General features: G+C 37.5%; 1 long non-coding RNA gene and 1 pseudogene across 1 annotated transcript in view; one reads left to right on the top strand and one right to left on the bottom strand.

Annotated features, from left to right (window-relative positions):
* Positions 1-17,568, top strand: part of LOC111092839 — an 82,332-nt gene that overhangs the window by 46,651 nt on the left and 18,113 nt on the right. Inside the window, exon 2 of the long non-coding RNA XR_005380042.1 lies at positions 9,030-9,166. This is a non-coding gene — a long non-coding RNA (uncharacterized LOC111092839). The remainder of the gene's footprint in view (positions 1-9,029; positions 9,167-17,568) is intronic.
* Positions 9,466-10,783, bottom strand: LOC608870 (annotated as a pseudogene).

The raw sequence follows: 17,568 nt of genomic DNA, 5'->3' as shown, positions 1-17,568 counted from the left end.
AGACAAAAAAGGAGAATAAAGTCAATCACCTTTTCTCTTATTATTTTGGATATTAAAAATAAACATACTGCATTCAAGTTATTTTTTAAGTTCAATAAATCACTTCAGGCATTTTCTAAAATTGAAACAAGGCATTTGAATTCATTTCTGTTATTTCAGATACTTACAAATAATTACTTTTTGGAAATTAAAAACTGAAGTTATCTAGTGGTAACTGACTTCCTAACTATAATTCTCAGTTTTTCTCACACTATGGTAGATTCTTCAAAAGGACAGAAACACGGTCCTTTCATTGCCTTTAAGGACTTTATGAGTTTGTTCTATATCCATGTCTTGTGCTCTGATACTGGGCTTGGCCATATGACTAGCTTTGGGCAACAGGAGATTAGATGAGGTGACACAAGCAGACCTTTCTTTTTAATCATTTTAAATTAATTTACTTGTTTACTTATTTACTTATTTATTTATTGTTATTTGAGTATAGTTGACTCATAATGTTACATTAGTTTTATAGTAGTGATTTGGCAAGTTTATCATTATGCTATGTTTACTACTAGTACAGCCACCATCTATCCTGATACTTGCTATTTCAATATCGTTGGCTGCATTCCTTATGCTGATCTTGAAAAGTACCAGCACTTGCCTGAGCTTGCCCTGTTCCACTGCCGTGAGAATATGTGCCAGGCAACTTGCTAGAAAACGAGATATGTAAAGCACAGGATCTCCCGTTGTCACAGCAAAGTCCTACTAAATTGGGTAACAGCTTTGTTGACTCTCAGACATGAGAATGAGCCCAGATGAGATAATCAAAACCACCTAGCTGACCACCCACACCACATGAGCCAAAAATCATATATTGTTGAATGAACACTGCTCAGGTTTTGCGGTTGTTACTCATCACTTATTAGGGCAATATATAACTGATACAAAGGTAAGAGCATTGTGTTGACACTATTTTACAATAAAACAGTGAATTGAAGGTACTCAGAATATCCTGTAGAAGAAAGAATGATCATAGTGTCAGAGGTGATTGAGAAAAGAAACTTGAGCAAGAGTCAAGAAGAACGGATAGGTGTTCACCAAGATATTTAAATATTCCTGGAAATTCTCAGAAATACTGTGGTTGTGATGAGAGCTAAATTCCTTCAAATGTTACTTGGTTACACAAATTATTATATTTGTGTAAAGAGGGAGTGGAGCGCTTGGGTAGCTCAATCAGCTATGCATCTGACTCTTTTTTTTTTTTTTTTTTTGCATCTGACTCTTGATTTCAGGGTGCTGGGATCAAGACCCACATAGGGCTCTGCACTCAGCGGGGAGTCTGCTTGAGATTCTCCCTTTCCCTCTCCCTCTGCCCCTCCCCATGCTCTCTCTCTCTCAAATAAATAATCTTAAAAAAAATAAAAGAGGGCAATCTTAGAAGGCCAGACAACTTAGGTACCTCATTTTTTTAAAGATTTTTATTTATTTATTCATAAGAGACACACAAAAAGAGGCAGAGACATAGGCAGAGGGAAAAGCAGGCTCCCTCAAGGGAGCCTGATGCGGGACTTGATCCCAGGACCCTGGGATCAGGACCTGAGCCAAAGGCAGATGCCCAACTGCTGAGCCACTCAGGCATCCCTAGGTACCCATTTTATTAAAGTTTATTATTGTGAAGTTTCTGAATCCTTAATGTAAAAATGGAGGGAAAAAAGAATAGAAAGTAAAGATTGTGTTTTCTTTTTTCTGTAATTAATAAACTACCAAAGGACAAAAAAATTATTTATTTCATCTCCACAGTACCTAATTCTGTGATTTGTGCATAAGTTGGCGCCCAGTACATGGTGTGTTAAATTGAGTTGGACAATTATGAAATAATTACCTAGTAATTCCTTTAAGTTCTAGGAGAGAATTCTCACCCAATATTTTGCTAAAAGCTACATTCAAGTGTTTGAAATTGACACAGAAGTTTATATTTATTTGCATAGGGCTCTTTTTAAAAATGTAACCCATTTCATCTAATTTCAGGTAACTATAAATTTAGTATCATTGGCCCATGCTCCCTACATAAAAAGTACAAAGATTACCTGGGAGAAGTAAGTTGAGTATGAGAAATAAGGAGAATGAAGCTGTTTCTAACACCAGTGGTTCTAGCAGCAAAAGAACAAGGAAAAACCAGAAGATAAAATTGATTGATTGCTTATTTGTTCTCTTGCACCTATGGGCCCTAAGTTACCGAATATTTCTAAGCACTTTCCCTTGATTATTGGAATCTCCTACAAAATGAGGGAAAGGGGAGAAATAGAAAAAATATGTTCCGTGTCCCTCACTGGATTATAGTAAGAATGAACTGAGTTGGGGTATATGAAAGCCATACAGACATTACACAATGTGATACCCCATCATCCTCATTATTATGGTGACACTAGATTAGAGCACACTAAACCACTCTATGTACCATCATACTTATCTAACTCTAACTTGGTGATGTTAAATAATCAATTTCCTTCTTGTATTCTAGCTCCAGAGAACATAATTCCATACCTTCCTTTAACCTTGGCCAAGCTAAACATAGACACACCAAGAACTCCCTCAGTGGGGCCATGCCTTCAACCTATGAGCCAGAGACTGGACTGGCTAAATTGTGATGACCACTTTAAGTAATTTGGATTGTCTTATTTATTAGACTATGCACAATTTCCCTATTTAAGTTAATGTGATACTTTAAGGAAGTTATATATATAACAGAATACAATATATGCAATAAAATCAGTATGTAACCTATTCTGAAATTCAGTAAGCCCACCAGAAAGGGTCAGAATTAAAGCCCTGATATTTAGTAGAAATGAAAAGAAAACTCACCACACAATAGTCTTTCTCTGTGCAATTCCTAAAATAGAACCTTAGTAATATTAAAGAAACTGTAAGTGTGAATGTTTACCTACCAAGTACAATGTAGTGAGAAAAATACTAGATTTGAACCACAAGTTGTGTGCTCATATCCCAGACTTACTGCCAACTATAATGTGATCTTAAGCAAGTTATTGCGTATCCCTTAAGTATCCATTTTCTCACATAAACAATGATGTTAGTAGCACCAAACTACAAAATTGCTGTAAAGATTAAATTTGGCAAGGCTTATTAAATAAGAGTAAAGCATACCATACTCATAGTTTCCCTTTTTTTTCTTTTCATCTTCCCTGAAATTTGGTTAAAGCAAATCCTATTTCAAAGGCCCAATACTGGGGGGCTTGGGTGGCTCAGTCGGTTAAGCATCTGCCTTTGGCTCAGGTCATGACTGCAAGGTCCTGGGATCAAGCCCCATGTTGGGCTCCCACCTAAGCGAAGAGTCTGTTCCTCTCCCTGCTCATGCTCATGCTCTCTCTCTCCCTCTCTCATATAAATAAATCAAATCTTTTAAAAAAAAAACTGACCAAAGACCCAATGCATGTGTTTCCCTTCCTTGAAGTTAAGGCCATTTCTGGTAAGAGTATGCCCATTCAACTGTGTAATATAAGTCCCATATTCTTGCTATCAATGGAGACCTTTGTAATTTATGTCATTTCTATCTTACCCATATATTCTCCAACTCCAGATCTCAGACTATGGCAAATATCTTCCATGTGCTCACTGCATGAGCACACTTTATTGCCCCCTTCACATCACCTAGTATGGCAGGAACCTATATTCTTGTAAAGTGGTTGTGTAGTAACCACATTATCAAGTATCTTCATTCCACTTCTATCTTAACACTCCAAACAACTAGTGGAGCGTTTCAGTTAACAACAATCTTCAACCGGAAAGAGAGGAAATAAAATACCAGGTTGCTGATTCACTTATTTTTTAAATGATTTACCTCTATTTTTATATTCACAAGGCTTGTACGTGAAAGGAGAACTGGAGTGCTCACAGAGGAGGCAGTGATTAGCATCAAAACATACCACATGCCAAGCGAGAGCTGTTGTTGCAGCTATCCCAAGTTATCTAGGTTATCACTGACAAATAGCTTCCCCCAGAACATGAGAAATCTACAGCCACCTGCTCTTTCTTGGCTGGTGGAGTGAAACAGACTTCATAGTCTACTGGCTCTGCTACACTGTGAATTATAGGTGAGCCAAAGCCACTCTGCCAGCCATTGAAAGAAAAATGACCTCGGTCAGCAGGAGGACTCTCCCTTGCCAAAAAAAAAAAAAAAAAAAAGGAAAAGAGACTCGAGAAATCATTTAATCCAAGACCCTCACTGTACAGATCAGAATTCAGGTCAAGTGCTTTGTCGAAGTCCTAAGACAGTTATTTAATTGCAAAATAGTAGGACCCAAAACCTTTCTTTTTTTTTTTTTTTTTTTGACCCAAAACCTTTCTGCCTAAATTAAAGATTCTTCCAATAAGGCAGCATGACGTACTTTATGGTATTGAGACTGCTTTGATTTGTATTTTAATTCTCCAATTATGTATAAGCTACCAGTTAACCTCTAGCAACTTCAGTTTCCTCAATGCTAACTTACAGGGTCATTTTGAAGAGTACTGGAGACAATCTTCATAATATTTGTGTAATTGCACCTTACATAAATTAAGTACATGCTAGCAATTATTATTATTCAGTGGTCCAGAAAATTTAAACCTGTCAAATCACTGATCTCTTCAAAAGAAGGAAATATCTTACATTCAATGGAACTGCAAAGTCAAATGAACTTCCAAAAAATTTTTTTAAAGATTTTTATTTATTTATTCATGACACACATAGAGAGAGAGAGAGGCAAAGACACAGGCAGAGCAGGCAGAGGGAGAAGCAGGCTCCACGCAGGGAGCCCGATGCAGGACTCGATCCCGGGACTCCAGGATGGTGCCCTGGGCCAAAGGCAGGTGCCAAACCGCTGAGCCACCCAGGGATCCCCTGAACTTCCAAAATTTAAAGCTATTATTTAGTCCTTTTAAAATTCTCTTTCCTATCTTTGGAATGACTATCCTAAGCTTTCAGCAAATGCAACTGGCCTAGAACAGTAACCACATATAATATAGAGCGTAAGAAATAAAGGTTTTTATTTCCATCAAAAACTCTCATTTTAGCCTTTAAACCAGATTCTAGGTCTTTTATAGAAGAGGAAAGAAACAAACAAAAATTTATAAAGTACGAGGAACCCTGCCTAATTTGAGCCTTGAGCCATGGTTTAAACATTCTTTTAAAGAAAAGCCTCCATGATTAATTATCACTCATTACATTTTTTTTTCTTTAGGAGATCAACAATGAACCAGATAACATTTGGGAGAGTTTATTTTTGGTTAGCCTATTCACCTTAGCCAGACTAATCAAGGGTTGGGGATATGAAAAAGATTTCGGAAACTATTCTATCAAAGACTTGGATTTTCAAAAGGATCAAGGCAGGGTTTTTTTTCCTCTCCTCAAAAATATCAAACAAGCAAAACAAAGAGAAAATACAGGGGTGATACAGGGAGTACCTAGATAGCTCCTTCCTTTAAGTAGATTCTTTGAAAAAAAAAAAAGAATCATTTTGAATATTACTCAGGCCTGTCCATGCTTATTAGTGATATAATTATGAATTTTGAACACCTTCTTCTTCTACAATTGTCTTTTCTTTGGGGAGACCCATTCCTTCTCTAACCTCAAAGATCAGGAAATAAGAGCATATAATTTCAAGAGATCACAAATTGTCCTTTAGCTTGCCTCTCTGCTACCAGGTATGTGTTCTCAAATGATTTCCAAATGTCATTTTACCACATTCATAAAAGCAGAAGCCATTGGAAGTGGCTTGTTGGTTTGCAACCATGGACATTCCCCAGAGAAAATCTGAAACTGGCCCCCATACACGGGGGGGCAGAAAGAGTCTGAAAACAAAGACAGGCTACTCCAGACTGGTAGGTGGCAGTTTTAATAAGCAAGGAAACTTACATAAGGCTGATCTTCATGGCTTCAAAACAAGCAGATCTCCGCACCCGCTCACCCAAACCGTAGAAGTTTATATGGAGGCCTTACCTGGGCTCAGTCACATGTATACAGTCCAGAGGGTCTCAACAACACTTTGCTCTTTCACAATGGTGTTCTTCAAGTCGCTCCTACCTCAAGAACAATGAGCAGAATGTATATTTCAAGAACACAGGAGTTCCATTGCTGGAGTTCAGCTCAGAGGTCAATCAGCAGTCACATCGTCTAATGACCTCCTCCAACATGGCTGGATCAAGCAACTGGGGCATCTACCTAGAGCCTTCAGATATTTCATATTTCTGGATTACTTTCTCTGATGCCTATAAGGAGATGGCTATGGTATTCTCAGGCCAGCTTCATTACATAATTTGCTACTCCAAAAGTATCTCTTTCATTTTCTTATGGTAGGGTGGACCCTGAAAGACATAGTGGGTCTTTTTGTATGATTATTTATGTGTTTTGTTTTTGGTAATATCAGTGCAGAAGAGGAAAATGGTAATAATGAAGATCATATAATCTTAGAACTCATTAAGCCTGTTAAAATTTTCCCAGTTCAAAGGGGTAGTGGAAGGGGAGGTGGGCAGGGGGTTGAGGTGACTAGGTGATGGGCACTGAGGGAAGCACTTGGCAGTATGAGCACTGGGTGTTATGCTATATGTTGACAAATTGAACTCCAATTTAAAAATTTTTTTTTAAATTTCCCAGTTCATACTTCCTTCTCTTGCCTGTGTGATGAAATTGACATTTTTGTTGTTGTTTAAAATGATATAGTATTGAGAGAACTCTCAAAGCAAACTTCATTGGGACAATGGCATTGCCCTTCTCTCCAATCTGTCTTCATTAGTAGGATCAGGAAGCATTTTATAGCACTTATGCTTGCTTTTTGGGCTGTCACTTTTGTTTTGTTTTGTTTTGTTTTGTTTTGTTTTGTTTTAGAAGGGGGAGATGGATAAAGGATGAGGGTGAGAGAGAGAATCTTAAACAGACTCCATGCCCAGCACAGAGCCTACTTGGGGCTCAATCTCATGACTCTGAAATCATGACTTGAGCCAAAATCAAGAGTCAGACACTTAACCAACTAAGCCACCCAGGCACCCCTGTTGCTCACTTTGTATAAAATTGCCACTATGTTCAACTGCAAATGTGGAATGATAAATCCTTTAAATGAGAATTGAAGCCCCCAGTAAGGCATGAATTTCTGTGGTGAACTTAGTAAAGACAATGATTGTGAATCTGACTCAAATAATGATGAGTTATGAAGTCAAAGGATATAGACAAATGGAGAAAAAAATGGATAGCAGATCAATACAATTCTAGCACAAATATAGAAATGCCAATAATATGTACCTCATTTAACTCTTTTTTTTTTTTCTAAAGTATTGTGTAGTTGGTAAGGTTAGAGGAAGGCTGTCTGAGGAATCATCTAGCATAGCATGAATGAACTTTGAAGAATTATGCAAAGTGAAATAAATGAGTCACAAAAAGACAAATGCTATAAAATTCTACTTAAATGAAATGTCTAGAGTATCAAATTCATAGAGACACAAAGTCTGGTGGTTGCCAGAGGCTGTTAAGAGGGGGGAAATGGAGTTGTTTAATGGGTACAGAAATTCAGTTTGGGAAGATGAACAAGTTCTGCAGTTGGTTGGTGATGATGGCAGTATAATAATGTGAATATACTTAATGTTTCAGAACTGTGTGCTTTTTTTTTGAGAATTGTACATTTTAAAATGATAAATTTTATGTCTCTTACCACAGTAAAAAAAAAAATCAACTGCAGAAAGATGGCAAAGGAAGAGATTGATTAAAATAATCTGAAAAACTATATATATGTATGTGTGTATATATATATGTATGTGTGTGTGTATATATATATATATATATATATAACCAAATTTCCTTACCATAAAATCTGGGTTAGCCTTAAAATATGTAGAAAAAAATCTCAGCAAAAGAGTGCCCCCTTGTGGACCTCTAAGAGGTGGCAAAATACGTAATGAATAAGCCTGATGTCCCTCCTAAACTCTTGAATTATACGTTCTAGTTCTTTTTTTTTTTTTTATACGTTCTAGTTCTTGTGTGTAACCCCACACTTACATTCCTTGAGGGCAGAAGAACTCCAATATCTCCCTAAAGTTAACTCAAAATCAGAGACCAAAAGAAGGATATTGATATATTTTGGAGAGATTCTTTCTCTCAATGTTTTTGTTAATAGTCAAAAAACAATTAAATTTCTTCAAAGTTTTAAAGGTTGGAGCTCAATGGCCCTTAGGCTAATTGCAATCTAAGATGTTTAAATTCATAGTGGGTTTCTGGAAGAAGCTTCTTTAGAATAAAAACGTATTTTGAGTGTAGTTTTTTGTGTGGGGGGGCATGTTTTTGAAGATTAACTTGATTTCATTCATTACTGCATTTACTTCTGTTTCTCAGCAGGAATGACTTTATTGTTGTTACTGAAACAACAAAATTAGATGTTAATTTTGTTGTTAATAAAAGGAATCTAATTTTGTTGTTAATAAAAAGGAATCTGGGGAAAATCACAAAATGGTATAATGTCCTTTCACAATACATATTTTTATTTAATACTTTAAGTAGTTTTTTGATGATGAAATGATTGTTGCTGTTTTTTTAACCTAGAGAATTTCATCAGTCTCATTTGGTGGCCAAGGAACATGTTAAATAAGTTTCTCAAAGTCATTGAAAGAATGAGTGGGAAAGCAAGATTAAAATTCTGATGTACTGATTTCCTACACTAATCTTAGCTGATTGCCAATGCTACTACTCTAAAAATGTATATTCTTAAGTAGAGGCAATTTTTTAGTTGAGACTTTCAGGAAAATTTATGATTTTTTTAGGGTAAAATAACTTACAGGATTTGATCAAAAAATATTTTGTAAACATAGGTTCCTAACCACAAATATCTTAAATTGAAAAAGACAGTAGAATGATTAATTGCACCTACTGGCAGCTTTCATTTGACCTTGTAAAGGTTAAAGTTCTCCAGAAATCGCATTAGAAACACTGTTTCACCTGACCTTGTAAAGGTTAGAGTTTTCCAGAAATCTCATTAGAAATAATTTCTACACTTGGGCTTCTGTTTCCTTAGGATCTAGAACCTCAACCAGTCTTATATTACTGAAATGACTGTAAATAGCTCAACCAATGTGTAATTATCCATCCTGAGACGATTTGGAGACCGTGTGTTGTTAAGTTCACGAAGTCATTATAATATCTTTTTAACAGGTTAGTATCATTTTCAATTGTAACTGTGGGGATTTTTAAAAACATCTTATTTCACAATAATTTTAGATTTACAGAAAATTCCAAGGATACTATAGAGTCTTCATATACCTTTCACCCAGTTTCCCCTTATGTTACCATCTTACCTACCATGATGCATATGTCAATATTTAGAAACTAACATTAGTACATCACTATTAGCTAAACTCCAATTTTTTTAAGGGTTCAATGTTCAGTTTCCTTTAATGACCCCCATCTCCCTGAAGGGCAGGTACAGGCAGCTAGGTGATGACAAGAGATGTTTACTTGAAGATCCTGCCCCGATTGAAGGTTTTGCCCACATGCTGGAAGGCCCCCTCCCAGGAAAAGTCCTCTCGAACCAGCGTCTGGGTCTCCTGCTGCCAGGATCCAGTTTCCACCACGTATAGGACTCACATCCACCTGCCAATCTGGACTCAGTGGAAAGGCAAGCTGCTGGCCTCAGAAGACCCAGACTCCAGAAATGGAGCTGCTGTTGTTGGTTCCAAAGAGGATGACACCGCAAAGGCATTCTTCCTCAGCTTGTCCAACCGTTGGAACATTCCAGTGATGAGGTTACAACTCATAAAGGTCTGAGTGAGCTCCTCAGGGAAGCGGTACTCAACGTACCACAGGGACCAGCCATCCTTATCGAAGTGCTCCCAGGAATACGGCAGTGCCACAGTGAGAGTGTCCTCATTGGAGTACTTGCGCTTAAATTCGTCCAACACAAAGGTACTCTTGGGCAGGTGAGCAAAGGGGTCTTTGGCCTTTGGCTCAGCAGCCAGTGCCTGCTCACATTCATCCATTTCCTCCTCAGGAGCAGGGCAGCAGCCTTCTCCTCTTTCCCCTCAGCCCGGGGCTTCTGCTTCTCTTCCCAAGAACCCTTCTCTTTCTGTGAGGTGTCTTTTTTAGGTTGGCTCTCTGCAAACTTTTTAGCATCAAACTGGGCCATCTTCTCACAGTCTCACCTCCCCCAAGACAGCCCGGAACTGGGGCTGGTTAATGCAGGTAAGGAACCAGCGGTTGGTATTGGGGAAGGCCTGGCAGAAAGAAGGCTCCAGAAGGACCTGTTTATAGAGCCACAACAGGGTGCAGACAACTGTGATGTCAGCCAGTGTCACATGTTCGCCCACCAGAAAAGTCCTCGTCTTCAAATGAGTATCCAGGAGCCCCAGAATTCCCCTCACTTCCTCCTTTGCATTCTCTGTGGCCTGCTTGTTGTGGTGCATGATGCCCAAGGTAGGAAACACCCAGGTACTGGCTGGGGGCACTATGTCGCTATCAGCAAAGCTCACCCACTGCACCACCACCTGGGCTGCTGCCTCTGGAGTACTTCCCCGCAGCTCCTCATTGCTCACATAGTAGGCAATGGCATTGCTCTCAAACACACAGAATCCATCGTCACCCTCAAATGCTGGAAACTTGCCGGCAGGAAATTTATGGAGAAATTCAGGGGTGCCTTTGGTTTGGCCAAAGTGGAAGTGGGGTGGTGCGGAGAGCACGCGGACCTTAGCCCCGTTGTACTGAGCAGCAATGAGAGCCTTGAAGGCCCTCCAGTTTTCAGGATATGTGTACAGGGTCCCGGCCACCATGGTGATTCCTAAACTCCAAAATTGATTCCATATTCCTACTAATGTTTTCCTCTGTCCCAGATTCCCATCCAGGAAATAACATTGCATTCAGTTGTCATGTCTCTTTATAGTCTCCTCTGATCTGTGACCGTTTCCCAGACTTTCCCTGTGTCTCATGACCTTGACAGTGTTAAGGAATATGAATTTTTTAAATTGTCCCCAAATTTGGTTTTGTCTGATATTTTTCTTATGACTAGACTGAAAGTTTTGTGTAGAATACGAAAAAGATGACAGTATCTTTCTCATCACATCGTATCAGAGGTGCACGATACCACTGTTAACATGACCCCATTCACTAGGTTAAAATACTGCTTGTCAAGTTTTCCACTGTGAAGTTGCTGTTCTTTCCATTTTTTCTTTTCACTATTCTTTGGAAGGAGATCACTATGTCTAGCCCATACTGAAGGTCGAGGAAGATTGGATAATTATGCTCCACCTTCTGGAAAGGGGAGTATCTTCATATGTTTCTTGAAATTTACATATGAGCATGAGCAGCAGGAGGGGCAAAGGAAGAGGGAGAAGCAGACTTCCCGATGAGCAGGGAACCCAAAGATGTAGGGCTCGATCCCAAAATCCTGAGATGGTGACCTGAGCCAAAGGTAGATGCTTAACCGACTAGCCACCCAGTACCCTGTTATATCATATTTACACATTGAAATGTATATTCCAATTTCCAGGGTAACTATACAAAGAGTTTAATGCCATTCTCATTATCAGCTCAGGGTCAGCAAATTACAAGATTAAACAAAACTTCATCTCTACATACCATGTAAAGGAATGATTTTTAGAAAAACAATTTTCAGATCATCATATCATAAAAGATTGATCTTTCAGGATGTGATTTAATATATTAAAGATGTAGCCCAGGGGATCCCTGGGTGGCGCAGCGGTTTAGCGCCTGCCTTTGGCCCAGGGCGTGATCCTGGAGACCCGGGATCGAATCCCACATCGGGCTCCCGGCGCATGGAGCCTGCTTCTCCCTCTGCCTGTGTCTCTGCCTCTCTCTCTCTCTCTCTGTGTGACTATCATAAATAAATAAAAAAATAAAATAAAATAAATAAAAAAATAAAAATGTAGCCCAAAGATTTTTGGGATGGGAGGATGACATACAGAGTAAAGATCGGAAGAATTTGATGAGTATCAAATGGGAAAATATGCAGTTTGAAAAAAATCATATTAGGAATTATAATGACTTTTGATTAATATATTCAATTTTCTTTGAAAGTTAATAATGATGAGGATAATAATAGATGTGTTCCATGTTCCAGGTAAAATGCTAATCACTGTAAAAGTATTATAACATTTATTTTCCACAATAATACTATGCAGTAGCTACTCTTAGTCTCTGCATTTTAAAAATGAGGAAACTCAAATATGGAAATATAAGCTCACAAATCTTAGTGCTTGGTATTCAAGACCAAGTGTGTCTTATTCCAGGCTTTATATTCCTACCCACCTCACTGAACTCTTTCCTTACTAAATAACATTAAAGGAAATTATAGGTCCCCTAACATATCAAATAGCACTTTACAAAAGGTGTTTTTTTTTAAGTTAAGTAATATTGTATACTCTTAGTAAAAAATGGAAAGATGTTTTCCTACCTACTGATAGGAATTAACCATATAGCTAAATCACGTAAATTCTTAAATGAATAGAACAATTTAAAATGGTATTTGATTTGCATGAGTCTATAACCTTAGGTCATTGCACTAAGAAATCTTTTTTCAATCAAAACATTAAAAATGAGGTATATTTGTTTCACATAAATTATTTGCCGGAAGAATATGTGTAGCCCTATTGCATTGCTCATAATTCACTTCTATATGAGCTATTTTGAATCATGCTAAAAATGACAAGCAGCATCAACTGTCACTTTGATTTAGGAACTATCAGGTATCTGTGAGCTTCACTGACATGCATGAAGTATGACTTATTAAAGGTTTCAGAAATATTTTTGTCATTTTTCTATATATATTAAATGTACATAATTGTGTTCTTGAAAATGATTGCTCATTTAATAAATTAGGAAGTAGAAATAACTACTAGAACAAGAAGAAATAAGTTCCAACTTTTACAGTATATCTTCTTAGTAGACATAATGCTTTTTTCTCCTATTTAAAATAGTACACTACCTATAAAAAATTAGCATGGATACCACCAACTACTGCCTTATGAAAATAAAGATTTTTATGAATAGCTTATGACATCCCTAATACAGCTGCGTAGAACTATATTTTCTCAAGTGGCAGTTCCCAGGTATTGACAGTCATAGTAACAAAACCTCATATATAGAAGGAGCATCTATAATAATTCAACTCTAACATCAATATATAGTCTCATAAATCCTTACTGATTAAAGAAACAAATGCATCCTTTTTTTCCAAAAAAAAAATACTTCTGCATTTGTTTGTTTCTAGAGACATCTAAAAATTAGTATCATTACAGTAGTAGCCTCTGATGAGGAACACTACTTGACAAAATATGTGTTTTTACATGTAGCCCGGATGACATGTGGGATCTCCAGTCCCCCTAATGCCTGAATCAAATTTCCTCCATCATCTCATTTCATCCCTTTGTCGGTATAAGACTTTTCTTCAGTTTTCTGGAAATTGCATAGGTCCAACATTTTCTTGGTCCTTCTGTTTGCTAACTTTTTGCCCTTTGAATTAGCTTAACTGATGGATAACCTTTGCACCTAATAGTATCACTTCTATTACAGGTCATGTTAACCCAGCTTTGAAACTCAGTCATTTACTATAGTGCCACAAAATAAGAAAATTAATAAAAACATATGTGTATGATATTATTTACTAAATTTGGGGGGATGAGAGGGGTAGAAGAGACTTTACATTGAAGAAAGATCATCATGTTACATTTTTTTAAGATTTTATTTATTTATTCGTGAGAGACACACACAGAGAGAGACAGAGACAGAGACAGAGACATAGGTAGAGGGAGAAGCAGGCTCCATGCAGGGAGCCTGACACAGGGCTCGATCCTGGGTCTCCAGGATCAGGCCCTGGGCTGAAGGCAACGCTAAACTGCTGAGCCACCTGGGCTGCCCATGTTGCATCTAATAATAGACATCCTAGTTATTAAAAAGCTGTCAGAAAAAAAGAAAAAAGAAAGCTGTCAGGCATCCTATCCACTGCTGAGGATTTTTCACTGCTACCTCACTGCAAATAAAACCCAGCTTCATACTATCCATTTGGTTCCTTTCTCATCTTCTCATTTCTGTTTCATCTGTTCCCTATCCTCCCCTTCCTGGATTGCTGCTAAGACCTCCAAATTCAGCAAAAAAATTTTCTTCCCATGAGTACCCTATAAAATCAGAGTATGAATAAAGCTTCTGTGGTGTTTTATTAAGAAGTCAAATTCCAGGGAAGCAAGAAAGAGGTAAAAAAGAAAATAAAGCAGAGAGGGAAGAAAGGAAAATATGAAGGGATGCATTACTGACCTGGCTGTAGTCTTACAAGGAAACACTACTGAAGTGTCAGAGGACAGTAGACTGTTTGCATCTCCAAACAGCCAGGGCATAGGAGGGGCAAAACATATCTGCAAGATCCTTTCCATGGCCTATCTCTCATTGATCAGTTTCCTTCTGATGGGGCATTAAGTTTTGGGCACTTGTGATGTTAAATCTCAATATTCCTCATCAGATGCATGTGTAACAATATTACTTGATGCCTGGATACACTTAAGTGATAAACTCTGCTTCAGAAATTTACTGAATGTTCAAACTCACTGGCATCCATCCTCCATCATTTCCAACAACCACTTACCAGTGTCCTCAATTCTTCTGCTCTGTTATTTCTTTGTCCCAACCTGCTGGGAAAAAAAATCCTAGAACAGTACACTTGCTCTGAGCATCGTTATAGAAAATTGAAGAACTAGAAATTCTGGTTATAAATTTCAACAACCTTACCTGGACTTTCAACACTGCCTAACCTGACTGCTTAGCTTCCTGCATTAGCTTACTCTCCTGTCTTCCACACAGTTTGAACTCTTCCTTCTCCTTCAATCTCAAGCCCCAAGCTTTTCCCTGACTCTCGTGAGATGACTTTGCCATCTATCTCAGAAGGAAATGGAAGGCTTTACCCAGATATTCTATCAAATTCCTATCACCCAATTTTCAAATCTACCTGCATCCTTTTATCAACAGCAGGGTCTCGCAGAGAGTAGATACACAACAACTATTTTTTAAATAAATACACACCCACTTTTACCTCCCCATCATGTGTAATGAAGAAATGGAAGGGTTGATCTGTCTACATCAACTTTCCCCTAACTGATGGGCATTTAAATATGATATAGTGCCTCTCTGTTTTGATTTATTTTTTCAAAACTCCCTTCAGCTTTACACCCAACCTCCCACAGCTGTATAGTAGTATAAATATCCTATAATTTCTTTAACCATTCTATTGTTGGCCATTTGAATTGTTTCCAGTTCTTTGCTATTAGTGATTCTACAAAGATACTTGTACATTTTTTAAAAGATTTTTTATTTATTTATTCGTGAGAGACACGGGGGGCGGGGGAGACACAGGCAGAGGGAGAAGCAGGCTCCATGCAGGGAGCCTGACGTGGGACTTCATCCCAGGACTCCAGGATCACGCCCCGGGCGGAAGGCAGGCGCTAAGCCGCTGAGCCACCCAGGGATCCCCTTGTCCATGTCTTTTAATGTGTGTGTGTGTGTGTGTGTGTGTGTGTGTATATATATACACACACACACATATATACACATATATAAATCATATATAATCATATATATACACATATATAAATCATATACATATGATTTTCTTCAGAAGAGGAATTACTGGGTTATTGGGTATTCACATCCTCAACTATACTACATAACGACAAATTGTGATCCAAAAATGGTTCAACCCATTACACGTCTGCCAGCCATGTGTAAGGGTTTCTGTAGCTTCACATCATCATGAGTTGATGTTCTCAGATTTTTTTGTCTTTGCAAATCAAATGGATGTGCAATCAAGTGAATTGTATCACACTTTGGATATAAATTGCATTATTTTGATTACTAATGAAGTTAGTGTTTATAGGGCATTCTTTAGTGAGGAGCTTGCTTAAATATTTTGTTCATTTTTCTCTTGAGTTCTTTATCTTTTTATTATTAGTTTACAGTTCTTTATATATTCTATATATTAATGTATTTTAATTAAATTTGCTGCAATATCTTCTATTTGTGGTTGCTTTTCACTTCTTTATGTTCTCATTTGATAAATGGAAGTCTTATTTTTAATGTAATTGGATTAATCAATCTTGTCCTCTATAATCTGAGCATTTTGCTTCTTGTTTGAGAAAGCTTTGCTTTGAGATAAAAGTATTATAGAATTCTCCCATCCACCTATAATTTTTTTGTGTGTATGTGGTAGGCAATTTCCAGGATGATCTCCAAAAATCCCTTCCTCTTATTCTTACCCTTGTGTGTTATTACCCCATGTTGAATAAGCTAACCTGGATAATAAATAGGACCAGAAATGATGGTATTTGGGAACAACTAGGTGGCTCAGGTCATGATCCTGGGGTCCTGGGATCGATCAGCGGGGAGTCTGCTTCTCCCTCTGCACCCCCACTCTCTCTTTCTCAAATGAATATAAAATCTTCAAAAAAAATAAATTATGGAATTTGACTTCTGCACCTAGATAATAAAAGGGATTGTAGTTTCCATTTTGCTCTCTCTTGTATCACCAACTAGGGAGAAGCCAGCTGTGACAATGCTCAAACAGACATATAACGTAGTCCATGTAGTTAAAAACTGAACCCCCCCTCCCCCAGCCAAGAGCCAGTGAGGAACTGGTTGACAACAGCCATATGGATAATCTGTCCTAGAAGTGGATATGCCTGTCCCAGTCATGCTTTCAGAAAACTATAGCACTTGGTTAACATTTTGACTGCAACCTCTTGAGAGACTCTGAGGCAGAATCATCAAATAAGCTGCTCCTGAATTTCTGCCCTATATAAACTGTGTGAAATCAATATTTATTATTGCTTGGAGCCCTACATTTGGGGCCGCATTTTGTTGCACAGTAACAGACAAATAATGCATTATTTATGTAAGGTAGCACTTCATTTTCAATATTTTTCATTTCCATAATCAGTTACTCCAACATAATCTTTTTTATTTTATCTTTTTATAATTTATTTTAAAAGCCCTTTCAATCCATAGTTATCTGCAAGAGTAACTCTGTCATAGTTTCCAATTATACCTAGATCTGATTCTTGACTCCTTATTCTATTTCATTAGTCAACCTGTTTATCCTTGAGTTAATTCTTCATTAATTACTATAAATAAGTGGATGAACATCTACCATTTACTTTTGAAGTGACAAGTATGCCCACTTATATATTTCAGATACCATTCTACTTAGGTGTTCAATGTTCTCAAAGAGAAATTTTCCCCTCTCAATAAGAAACACTGATGTTTCTGATCTGATTCTGAGTGACCTCAGTAGGCCACTGATAGAAGAATATAGGATCTAAAGGAACAAGGGGTGATGGAAAGGGAGGTAGGCGGGGGGGTGGTGACAGGGTGACGGGCACTAAGGGGGGCACTTGATGGAATGAGCACTGGGTGTTATGCTATATGTTGGCAAATTGAACTCCAATAAAATAAAATTAAATTTAAAAAATAAATAAAAAACAATGACCAATTAAAATAAAATAAAATAAATAAAATAAAATAAATAGAATAAAATAAAATAAAATAAATAGAATAAAATAAAATAA

The sequence above is a fragment of the Canis lupus genome, chromosome 27 (genome assembly GCF_011100685.1).
Source record: "Canis lupus familiaris isolate Mischka breed German Shepherd chromosome 27, alternate assembly UU_Cfam_GSD_1.0, whole genome shotgun sequence".
Classification (NCBI taxonomy): Eukaryota; Metazoa; Chordata; class Mammalia; order Carnivora; family Canidae; genus Canis; species Canis lupus.
The sequence above is the reverse complement of the archived record's forward strand: the minus strand, read 5'-3'. Positions and strand labels throughout refer to the sequence as shown.